Source organism: Manacus candei, unplaced genomic scaffold (assembly GCF_025592945.1).
Source record: "Manacus candei isolate 608988 ecotype Guabito, Panama unplaced genomic scaffold, ASM2559294v1 h1tg000014l, whole genome shotgun sequence".
In the NCBI taxonomy this organism is placed as follows: Eukaryota; Metazoa; Chordata; class Aves; order Passeriformes; family Pipridae; genus Manacus; species Manacus candei.
Genome location: NW_026138062.1, coordinates 53,607,151 through 53,619,510, shown reverse-complemented (window position 1 = coordinate 53,619,510; position 12,360 = coordinate 53,607,151). Strand labels below are relative to the sequence as shown.

The following is a 12,360-nucleotide window of genomic DNA, read 5'->3' as shown; positions in this document are numbered from 1 at the left end:
CACCAACCCCTTAAACAGCTGGAATTTTGCTCTTTCAAAACTCGTGATCTGGACTTGGCTGTTTGCCAGGCCCATGTTCCCAAAGATAACAACCTCACCCAGGGCATGGTTGCTGCAGCCCAGGCTGCAAAAACGTACTGTGCAACACTCTTGCTTGGGAAAGAATACAGCACTGGCACATTGATCTGCCCTTCAATGCAGGGATAAACAGCCGACATCAAGGTGAGAGGCACGTTTTTACATGAAAACTGTAGTGGTTTTTTGGGCAGGTGCTGTGAAATTCAGTTAAAGACAGAGGGGTTTTAGAGTTGCAGTGAGTTGCAGCAAGTATGTGAGGATCTACTGTCTGTGTCTGCAGAGACTTATCCCATCTTTCAGGTGATGAGAAGATGGCTGGGGGACAAACGTACCTTATTGAGGGAGAGGATGGAGAGAGCCATTGCTACGTATTTCTGAGGGATGAAAGGGAAAATATTTTACTTATCTATGTTAGGCATATAACAAAACCAACACACACAACAAAATAAAACTAGACCGTTGTGGGTACATAATGCATTTTACTTTTTTCCTCCAATTTCAAATTTCTGTGTCACACTCTCACTCCTTTCCAGCTGCTGCTATGTTTATCCTCTGCTAAAAATGTTCTACTTTTCCTTTTGACCCCTATGCTCTCCATCATTTTATGCGTTTTTCCTAAAGGCTTCTTACAAGCACTGCATGTTTTCTCTGTCCCTTTCATGCAGGCTGTCATCCAGCTCCTACAGCAAGAAATGCAAACTCCAGAAGTCCTACTGAGATGGGGAAAATCATTCTTTATGAACACGCCCACTTCTAGGGTTTGTCCAGGGAAATCACCAGCAACATTTCCAATCTAGGAGCTATAGATTGGAATGATATTGTCTCCTCAGTGAAAGTAATTAATCCTGCCTTGCACTCTTCTCCTGCCCCATGAATGCAGGAATTATTGTTCTTGATCATATGAAAAAGACACTATGCTAATAGACATCAGGGTGTGTAACACATTGCACCTGCTGCTGGCATTCCGGAGTCCTGGACTTTGGAATGTAGAAGCATTGCGTGTTGCCTCTGTTGCCAGGTGTCATCAGTTCCCTTAACCAAAGAAATCCTCCAGCTTAGAAAGCTTCTGTGATCTACATTTTGGGCATCCTGCTGTCCAGTCCATTAATCAAGTTACCATGGCTGCAACTTGCAGTCAGATGCAAGTTTTTTACAAAGTGCTGGGCTTCACTCCCATACTTCCCTCAAAGTCTTTGCTTTCCAAAGCTGTGGTTCCCACTCAGGTTTGTTAGCCGATGACTTCCAGAAGCAGGTTTATGTATTACAATGCTGGGATCCTCATTCTGTGAAGTCAATCCACTTCACAGTGCTTTACAATAGTTTTGGATCAGGAAATGGCAAGCCCATCAAATGTAGCTCATACTGGACTCCTGTTCTTCCAGATGGTCCAGAACTCAGATGTTCACAGAAGAGGGGCTCTATAGGTATTGATCCTGCAAGATTCTGCTTCATACCTCATCCTTAACAAAGTCAACATTGTTAGGGACCAATGGCAAGGCAACTCTCCACAGTCCACATGTGATCCGCTATCTCCTCAAGCGTGGGGCAAGTTCATTTCTTGTTTGCTCGAACAATACTGTCGTACAGTCCTCTATGCTTCAGCTTACAAAAACCTGTTAAACAAAAGAATTGTTCAAGCTGAACTATCCTTTGCACAGCCTGAGGACCATTCAGATTAACTTCCCTAGGGCATCAAAACTTTGAGAGATCTCAGCTGTAAAAAAGATGAATGTTAATAGTGACAAAATGGTAGAGTAACAGACACAGTGCAGATGTAGCTATTTGTTGGTAACTGCATCCTCTGAATTTCCAAATTGAGAATTACAACTTAGTAAAAAAAGAATAATTCTGGAGGCATTTCAGAACTTCCTGTTGATAATATCTGTAAAAACAGCTTCTATAAAATAAATTATGTAAAGTAACCCTTGAATAAAAATCATAAATGTTCTCTAATCTATTTCTCTTAGTAACTTTGTGTACTATATAAAACTACAGGCATGTAGTTTAAATATAAATACAAAAGTTATCAGAATAATTGGATTTTTAAATTAAGAAATTAGGACACACCAAGGATTTATCGGACATGGAGTATATTATGAAGGTTTACATAATGGTAGTTCCTTAGCTAGGAACTAGTAGGTGCCATTAAAAATCACACATGGTCTAATTCAAATAGGGTTTCTGCTTCTGTGTGGTTAGACTGCTACTGAGACAAATGCAAACCAACTCAATTTTATTTTGATGTCACTGCAATGATGCTGTGCAAAACCCTGAATTGAGGGTACTTCTAGGGACTATTTGTGGATTCAAGAGATGATTAATAAAAGTTCATTTATTATTTCTGCATGTTTGCTGGTGGAGATGCAGGGAAATAATTGCTCTGAAGTAGATAAGCTCTGCTATGACAGGATGAAAAGTTTTATTAAGGTTCACTGTGACCTTTGTAATTCTCATCTCACTTCTAAGTCTGTGTGGCTCAGGATGATGGAAGATGTACCGAGCTGTTTCATCCAGAAATAATCTGTACTGTACAGCTGAAGATCAATCAAGACCTGGATGGAAATTCTTTTTTGTCTTAATACATGAACAGTCTACTTTGGGGAAATTTTGTATTACTAGGCAGCCAATAGAACAAGATAAATTTCTGTAAAATGTAATTCAGTCTAAAACCTGCCATGGTGAATGACAAAACTATAAATGAAAGTAAAGTTGTGCAAATTCCACACGGGCCTATCATCTCTTTGTAGGTCTCGTGTAGAATGAGAACTGACTTACTGTGGTCCCTAATGGGAAAGAAATCTTGAAACAGGAAAGATAGGATGAGGCTGTGAAAGCAGTTGCAGAGAAAACATCTGTCAAGAGGTCATCCTTGCATTTTGACAATATTGGTTAGTCATGACTGAAAACTTACTGTATTATTGAGCCATTTAGCATATTTCTGAGCATTTAGGATAAAAAAAAAGGAATAAGATGTATTTCGAAGTGATCAAATGTACTTTTACAATCTGTTGCATAAGTTTTTAATTTCTCTTAATCTTACACTGTTATACATCAGTCTACAGAGACCGCAGGGTTTTATGAAATGGTTCTAGTTTATTTGTCAAAACATAGGAACCATAATTCACAGTGTGATCTACTGTAGTTAAGTATTGAAATATCTGACTGCCTGAAGACCTGTGCAAACATGGAAAAACTGAGTTCAGTCTCCCTACCTTGCTCACGTCACTCAGAAGTCACCACAGGACACCACATGAAAGGAATTGCAGATGAGTTGAATTTGAGAGCTCTGAGGAAAGGCCAATGGTTGTTTTGGGAAGGAAATGAGACAAACATTTGTCTAAATTTCTAAGTTACTATTCTAGTTGCTTCAAAAACCCTGAGGTATGCTGTATCCTCACCCTTTTGCTTAAAGAGGGACACAGCTTCATTTTGTGAGAGGATAGACTTTCTTTAGCATGCTTGTGGGTGCCTGTGGAGCCAAGTGGCAGTATCTGGTGGTGAGCAACCCCCACTTCGTCAGATTACCTGTTTTGTCCCAATTACAGGCTCCTTTCTTGCTGAAATATATTATAACAAAGACTTTTCAGGTTATGGTCCATAATGAGAAACATGTTTTGGCCATCTACTGTCTCCAGTTTAGCTGGAGAATCTGCTCAAGAGGGATTAGGCACATGAGACCATTGCATTTCCCATAGGCATGCCATCAGGACTGAATGTTTTTCAAGCTCTGCCCCCCTGCCCTCCTTCCATGTTGCCAACAAAAGCACATAATTTGCTTTGGAAGGCAGATAATTTTATGAGCATTTAATTTAATCTCAATATGGATGTGCTTCACATTTCTTCCCTATTTTTGCTACCATTTGACCTTGACAGCAACAACTGCCTGTAAAACAAGAGCATAGTTTCTATGTTGGTGCCTGTGGCATTACACCTTGGAGAATGAGATCAGAAGTGTTCCAAAAATCCAACTGGGACAGAGAAGGGTTGTTTTTTCAGGGGAAATCAGTGCACAGGTGTGTGTATTTCTCCCTGTGGAGAAGGATTCAGTTGCTAGGATATTGTCTGGCCATGTTACTAGACACAGAGGCAGGATGTTCTCATGGCCTTCTGTACACTTCTATCTGTGCATCTCTACGCTGGGTATACAGATAGTTATGCATTTATTTCCATCTATATAAATTTACACTGCAATTTTTAGATTGAGTATTGTGTCCCAGACTGTGGTATCTTCTGTACCCACACTGTGAGCCTTCTCAGGCATTTCACACTGCTGACAGAAGAGGCTAGAAATGTCACCTGTGCTGTTATTCTTCACAATCCATTGATCCTTCTAGCAGCTTCAGCAGAAAAAGCCTTATTCACCCTGTAAAATTATGGGCCCCATGTCATCCTGTAGAAATACCACATTTCAGCCAAACTTTCAGTTCCCTTAGTTTCCACTCTGCTGTGGGGGAGAGGCTGAGGGGAAGAAGACAGCCAAAGTCTGTGCTTATCTCACTCCTAAGCCAATGGATCAGTTCTGCTGTGACATTCACACCGAATACCACCATTTCTGAGAGCCCCATTACCCCAGTTCACAACAGACAGCGGACCCTGCTGTGGAGGGTGTGAACAATATCATATATAGCAGATAATATATATGATATATGAACTATATATGTATGATATTCTGCATATACTGCATAATGCATAGTATATGATATGAAATATGAAACATATTATGTATATATATCGTATAATATGATGTCTTATGATCTTGGTTCTCTGCAATCTCTCTTCTTCAAGAGTGGGATATCTGGGAAACCTGAGTTCTTTTAAGGTAGACAGGAAGCTTTGGTGAGAGTGTTGCTCCTTTCAAGACCAGCTCCTCTGTCTTGGGAACCCTCTAGTTAATCAATATTTGTCCAAACATGATATGGAAGAATGTCATTTGATTCCAACTTCACAACGCCATCTTTTATAAGTGATGGGGTTACTTCTGTTGTCAGACTTGATCTTGTTGCCAAAAATGTACTGGAGGTACCATTGCTCCAGTTATCATGCATTAAGTGTTCACCCATTGAGCTGGGAACACTCTTGCCTGAGGAACCAGCTTCAGAAAACAAACTATTCCAAAGAACTTCATTTAGAAGAGGCTTTCCGAAAGTACAATTTGCTCAAATGAGTAAAAAATAAAGTGGTACAAACAGTTCACAATTTAATTTTTCAGCTTAACAAGAAGAAAATAATCTAAATACTGAAATCCAATTTTAAAATTATAGGAAACAGTAACAGGTGACCAGCCTTTCCAGTGCTATGTTCTGTCCATACTGTAGTCATTAAACAGTGTGTGAAGACCTCATTCCACCTGCAGGTGGAACCTTGGCATTAAAACCAGCTCAGTGACAAGGAGAGCACTGCTTTTGGTACATCCTATCTTTTAGCAGTCAACTATTAGCACCCTGCACACATATTACAAACATACATATATTGCAAAATAAGGGAAGCAGGTATGCTTGCTTGTCATCTGGTTTCCAGGCAGACAAGATCTGACCTTGAGCCCAATTTGTACATTTGGCAGTGAGCTAAACCAGCCCAGTCTTGCTCTGTGGTTGTCGCTGCCTGTGAAGTATTAATTCTTTTTACCACCTTTCTGAGGACAGGTTATCCGCAGGATGCTTTACAGGCAGTACAGGCCAGACACGTTTAAGACTTACCCTGCTAAGACACCAACGGAGGCACTCCCATGACTCACCCCAGGGAGCCCTGTGGGCTAGTGAGCACATACAATTTGGGAATCTGGCCTCAGCGGTGCCAATGGGTTTGCTTTTACATGGCAATACAGCATGGCATAAAAAACTGCTCTGGAGCCTAAACTGAAGGAACGTGCAAGTGTAAGGCTGCACCTGAGTCAATTAACCTGTTGTAAATCAGCCCCTCCTAGCACACTGACTGTGCCCTACTGCCACGTACACACAGTTGTGTGTACAGGATCCAAGTTCACATCTTTTTTTCGGGAGGTGCTGTGCCCTACAGACACAGCAGATCATGATGGCCCTTTGTCAGATGAACACAACAGTGTACACAAAGACCGGCCTTTGAGTGGGCAGGTGAACAGGGTATGTGAACTGTTGGTTGGACTGAGGCAACAAACTGCACCTAAATCATGATAGGCCTCTTAACCCTGTTTGGATGAAGACCCAAGTCACACAGGATCTTATCTGTACAGTGCTGTCACTTTTCAACAACTGGATTTTTCAAATGCTAGTCTTAATAAATCTTCTTTTTCATTAGTTTAAGTGTCAAAGTCTTTGAAAGTTTTGCACATTTACTATGTAAGAGAGGGAACCTTTATCCTAGAAGAAGGTGTTGAGAGAAGACATCTGGAAAGAATCTCTTTCTGAATTTCAAGGATGAAGTATGTTTCTCCCAGGGTCTTATAACTAATAATTTTGACAACTGAGAAACTCCCTAATGTTCCTAATAACTATGGATGAGTGACAGGTTTGTAAGAGTAGAAAGTGATGCTCTTCCACCAGGCTACTGCATTGCCATCTGGGTCTTCATGTTTGTTACTTCATAAATCAGCAGAATTTATGTCCTTGTATTTATGCCGCTAAAATATTTCACACAATATTCAAAGCTTGATGAAGACAGCCTCAGACCCATTAGGACCACCTAGTGGCATAGGTCTTATAGGTCTTTTAAGTCTCTCTAGCTTTTCCTGTCCTTATAATTCCAAGAATGGTCAGGTCACTGCAGACAGTTTCCTCTGAGTTGACGTCAGTAGTGTATGACATTCTTTCAACAAAAAAGGCAAGCAGAAATTTAAAAGAAAACCAACCAAACAATCCATCATCACTTTTTCTTACTTTTGTGCTAAAAATTCATTTTATGCTAACTTAGGTTTTCACAAATGTTTTACCTGATAACAAAAGACATTTTGTGAAAACATAAACCAGAAATATTTTTAACAACTGACAAAGCAACCAAGGTTGGAAGCCAATTCTGGGAATTGTTTTAGTGATGACTTTGTAATATTGTCCAGAATGCCTGTTAGTTAATTTCAAGATTAACCATCAGAGAGGAAGCATACCCTCCAGTAGCCTGATTCTGTAAAGTAACTTCCTACTGATTAGTGATGTAAGGCAGGCAGTTAATACTTATGAGGAAAAACACTGAAATACAGCTAATTCTGCAATTCACTCTATGTTTAATTCAATTCAATAACTCATGAGATGATCTTTCTGGTGGTTGACAACTGGTCAAGTACAGCAGAGCAGAAAGCAGGAAGTCAACCCTCTTTGACCCTTGGAAGACAGTGACCAGAGGGAAGATGGGTTGAGTCCTGAGGACACACTACAGAATTCACTCCAATAGAGTTTAAGGAGTGCTGTTTTCTGCAAAGAAGAGTTCCAGTAGGACTGTTTGAGAGCAAAGTCTGGCATTTGGAAGAACCAGTAACTTGATGTAGAAGAACACTTGTGCCCATGTAGAGAAGAAAATAAAGGAGGATGGAGAAATGAAGAGAAACAAGATCAGTGGTTCAGAAATTTCAAAAGAGAAAAATAAGCTGGGGAACAACATTCTAAGCTTTCTTGTTCCGTAGACAGAAATGGAAACAGTTGATACAGGAAAAGTATTAAAAAGAAATACTATATCAATCATTTACTTCAGACTGAACTGGGAAAATGTTTGGAGTCATATTTAGGAGAATAATATTGCAGGTTAACAAGGGTGTGAAAGAAACTCCATCTCTAACCAGATTAAATTATTTAATTTCAAAACTGACAGTATAAAGCACAATTTACAATATTTGGTATTTACTGAAAACAGTGTCTGAAAATATCCATGTTTCTTTTCCCATGCCTCAGCTTTGAAATTTGGACTTTTAAGCTACTATTTAAACCATACTAATAGGCCTCTATTTGCACCCTATTTCTAGGTTCTACATGGTGACCTGCTTTCTGGTTTTGAGACAACAACGTTGGTGCTTTTGATTATCATCTACAATAGTACCCTTTACATCTATGACTATACATAAAGGTGTGTATGAATACATATGTCATAGAATCAGAGAACAGTTTGGGTTGGAAGAGACCTTAAAAAACACTTCTAGGGATGGAGCATCCACAGCTTCAGCTGGCTGAACATGAGCCAGCAGCATGCCCAGGTGGCCAAAAAGACCAATGACATCCTGGCTGGCATCAGAAATGGTGGATCCAGCAGGCCCAGGGCAGTGATTGTTGGGTTTTGGGCCTCTCACTGTAAGAAAGCTGTTAAGGTGCTGGAGTGAATCCAGAGAAGGACAACAGATCTGGTGAAGGGTCTGAAGAACAAGTCTGAGGAGGAGAGAGAGAGGAAGCTGGCAGTGTTTAGCCTGCAGTAAAGGAGGCTGAGAGGGGGCCTTTGTGCTCTCCATAACTGCCTGAAAGGAGCTTGTGGTGAGGTGGGGGTTTGTGTTTTCTCCCAGGCAACTTGTAATAGGACAAGGTGAAATGCCCTCAAGTTATGCCATGCAAGGTTCAAGTTGGATATTAGGAAAAAGTATTCTCTGAAAGAGTGGTTAAGCATTGGAATAGGCTGCCAAGGGAAGTGGTGGAGTAGCCATCCCTGGAGGTGTTCAAAAAACATCTAGAAGTGGCACTTTACAATATGATTTATTGGGCATGGTGGTATTCAGTCGATGGTGGGACTTGATGATCTCGAAGGCCTTTTACAACATTAATAATACTGTGGTTCTAAGAGGGAAAGGAGGTTTAGGATAAAAAGCTACTTAAATGTTGATGGATATCTCCCGTCGAAACTCTTTGGAAATGAAGGTTGTGCATTAGTTGTGCTTCCCAGGTAAGCAAAAATGTAAACTGCAATTAGCAGAAAAATTCTACAGCCCATGTGTCACAAAGTACTTTAATGTGTTCCAACCACTGTGGTTCAGCAAGCTTCTAGAGGATAAGGACAAACAATAACCGAAGCTCTAAGGGTTATCAAGATGCTCATACTTCAACAGGCTTTGAACCAGAGCAGTGAGGTGGCTGGATGTCCTTGTAGAAATTTGATCCCTGAGTGTAATACTGGCCACTTTCAGTTCCACTGACTGGGGTGTTTCCCAAGACTTCCGTGCAAGCTATAAATGGAAGTAGGTGAGACGCCTTTCACAAACAGCAGCCTCGGACTGCAGGAATTGCCCTCAGCTCTTCTCATCCCTGAAGCTGACATCAAAGTGAGAGGCACATTTTTTACATGAAAACTGTAATGATTTCTTGGGCAGCTGCCATGAAATGCAGTTGAAGAGAAAGAGGCTTTAGTGTTGGGATGAGGGCTACAGCACATATGCGAGAATATGCTGTCTGTATCTGTGGACATTTATCCCATCTTTCAGGTGTTGAGAAGATGGTTGCAGGACAAACATAGCCTACAAAAGGAAAGGATGGAGAGGGCTATGGCTACACAATTCTGAGGGGTGAAAACGGGAGTATTTTACAACTTAATTTTGGCATATACCTAAACCACCACGCACAACAAAATAAAACTGGACAGTTTTGGGTACATAATACATTTTACTTTTTTCCTCCAATTTCAAATTTCTGTGTCATGCCCCCACTCTTTTCCAGCTGCTGCTTTGTTTATTCTTTGTTAAAAATGTTTAATTTTTCCTTTGTTTCTTTTTCCCTCCTGGCTCTCCATCATTTTGTTCGTTTTCCCTAAAGGCTTCTTAAAAGCACTGCATGTTTTCTCTGTTTCTTTCACACAGGCTGTCATCCAGCTCCTGCAGCAAGAAGTCCAAACTCCAGAAGTCCTACTGAGATGGGAAAAATCATTCTTTATGAGTGTGCCAACTTCCAGGATTTGTCCAAAGAATTCACCACTGATGTTTCCAATCTAAGAGATAAAGATTGGAATGACATTGCCTCCTCGGCGAAAGTAATTGGCCAGCCTTGGGTGGCTTATGAGCATGCAAACTATAACGGCCAGTTTCTGGTCTTGAGAGGGAGAACATAGCTTTGTTGGTAGAAGGATGAATGATAGGATCAGTTCTCTGCAGATGATCACTGAAGAACTGCACAATCCTGAGATCACTCTCTGTGAACACACCCAGTCTCAAGGGAAGGAGAGGGTAATAAAAGAAGCAACCAATCTGGCTGCGGGACGTGATAATGATATTATGTCTTCTCACAAAGTCCAGAGAGGTGCCTGGCTGTTGTGTGAGAACAGCAATGGAAGTGGAATCCAATACCTTGTACCAGAAAAAGAACATCTTCCAAATTACAAGGCAATCAACTTCAACGACAAGCTTTCATTCCTGCGTCCACTTCGCCCTGGCTGTTCCTATTAGAATGCAAATCCTACAATGCCAAGGGAAGATGTAGCCCCAGCAAGAAATTGGAGACCTAGATCTCTGCCTCTGCTTGTGCTGATTCCTTTGTAATTTGTTTTACAATGCCCTTGCAGTGCCTTGGCCTCTGCCATTTTCTGTAATCCATTTCTGTGGATGCCATTAAAGAATCTCTTGCAAGCGACAGTAGGTCTGTTTTATGCACTGTTTAGTATAGACCAGTATTGCCCTTCCATAATGAGATGTCTCTGTGCATCCAGAGAATGATTCACACAGTCACTTGCAAACATTTTTCCTGGATCTCTCCTGAAAGATTTTATCTTCTTCCAGTTTCACGGGTCAGTAACAGCAGGTTCAGGTTTGACTCAATCAGACTAAAAGTCTTGGTAAGCATGTTGATTATTGCTGTGATCCTGGCCCATATTTCACCTGCAGATTGTATTTAACTATTACAACTATGATTGTATCTCAAGGCATTGATCATACCGACAACAGAGTCTTCTACTGCCCTAAATTACATAATCAAACAGAAAGCTTTGATAAATCGGAATCGGCTAAATGATTGATCTGAATGGGAAAGTCTGTCCATTCTTTTTTAAACAACCACCTCACTTTCATTTCAGTTGTTGATGTTTCCTTTAATTTCTTCTAGGTTTTCTTTGTCAGAATATTCCTCCCCCTTATGCTACTGTGTTTTCTTGACAGTGCCTTATATGACTTTGGGTTAATCAGAGCAACACTACAGCAAAGTTTAAATGAGATTCTCCATCCTTGTAAATCAAATCTCAAAAAATGCAAAGCATGTTGCTGACAAAAGCATTAACAAGAGACCTTCCTTCAGAGATCCTTAGAGATCATCAGGAAAACAATTGTGACAGCGAAATGTGCGCAACTGCAGCAGGTTACTCCTATGAGGAATTCCCTCCTTGGCCCAAACTTGTCTTTGTCATTTTTACTGTCACAAAGCCCTATTCCTGTTCACACAGTCCCACATATTAAGAGTGCAGTTCACCAAGCTAAACACCGTCGGCCTCAGAGCTCAGCACAGACTCATCCGGGATCTCCCAGGCTCCTGGCCTGTGTATGATCTCTATGTCCCATAGGGAGGCTCACTCAAACCAGATCTGCTGCTTGAGACACCCTCCCAAAGCAATGTGACCTGTGGGGAATAAAGCAGCTTATCAATCTAGAGCTGCTGCACATCAGTTCCCATTGTGGTGACACCCAGGCACAAGGACAACGCAGTTTGAAGTGTCCTTATCAGCACCATGAGATGGAATGAGCTGTTGTTTGTGTGCACTACCGGACTTCACAAATCAGAGTAATAAATGAGGTGGCAAAACCCAGTCAAATGTCTTTGAAAAGGCTGGGAACAAACTCTCTGTTGGTGTCAGTGAAGTCACAGCCTACCAGCCAGCCTCTTCCCCACAGGGAATCACAGCAAACAGACATACCGGAGGAAAATCTCCAGCATATTTAAGAAATGACCAGTGACAGCAAGGTAGGTGTCTACCTGTCACTTTATATTCCTTCTCTTCCTGTGGTCACTCAGGAACCAGGAGCAAGAGACACTGACAAAGTTAGTGGATACGAAGTGTACAAAGCAGATGAGAGGTGATTAACTGCTGCTTGGAACCCTGTACTCAGCACATCTGCTCTTGGAAATGCCCATGACATATCAGATAGACACAGCCTTCCAACCATCCCCAGCACCACCTTTCAGGAGGTGACAGGAATAAGCTGAAAAATCATCGTTTCCCGGGGACAAGGGCAGATGGTTGAAGTGTGGGAAGTAAAACTGCTGTGTTAGGAGATCAAGATGACTGTGGAGAACAGAGGTAAGAGTATCTGGGCTAAATAAGTATGTAAGCAATAGCATCACAGAATTATAGAATGGTTTATGTTGGAAAGTGCCTTTAAGGATCCTCTAGTCCCAACCTCCCTGCCATGGGCAGGGACACCTCCCA

The 12,360-nt window shown here is 41.2% G+C and overlaps 1 long non-coding RNA gene across 1 annotated transcript; it reads left to right on the top strand.

Moving 5' to 3' along the window:
• Positions 1 to 10,896, top strand: LOC127468090 (uncharacterized). The gene is made up of 3 exons (XR_007903397.1): positions 1 to 222; positions 8,003 to 8,103; positions 9,812 to 10,896. It is a non-coding gene; the product is annotated as an uncharacterized LOC127468090 (long non-coding RNA).
• The last annotated feature ends 1,464 nt before the right edge of the window (positions 10,897 to 12,360 follow it).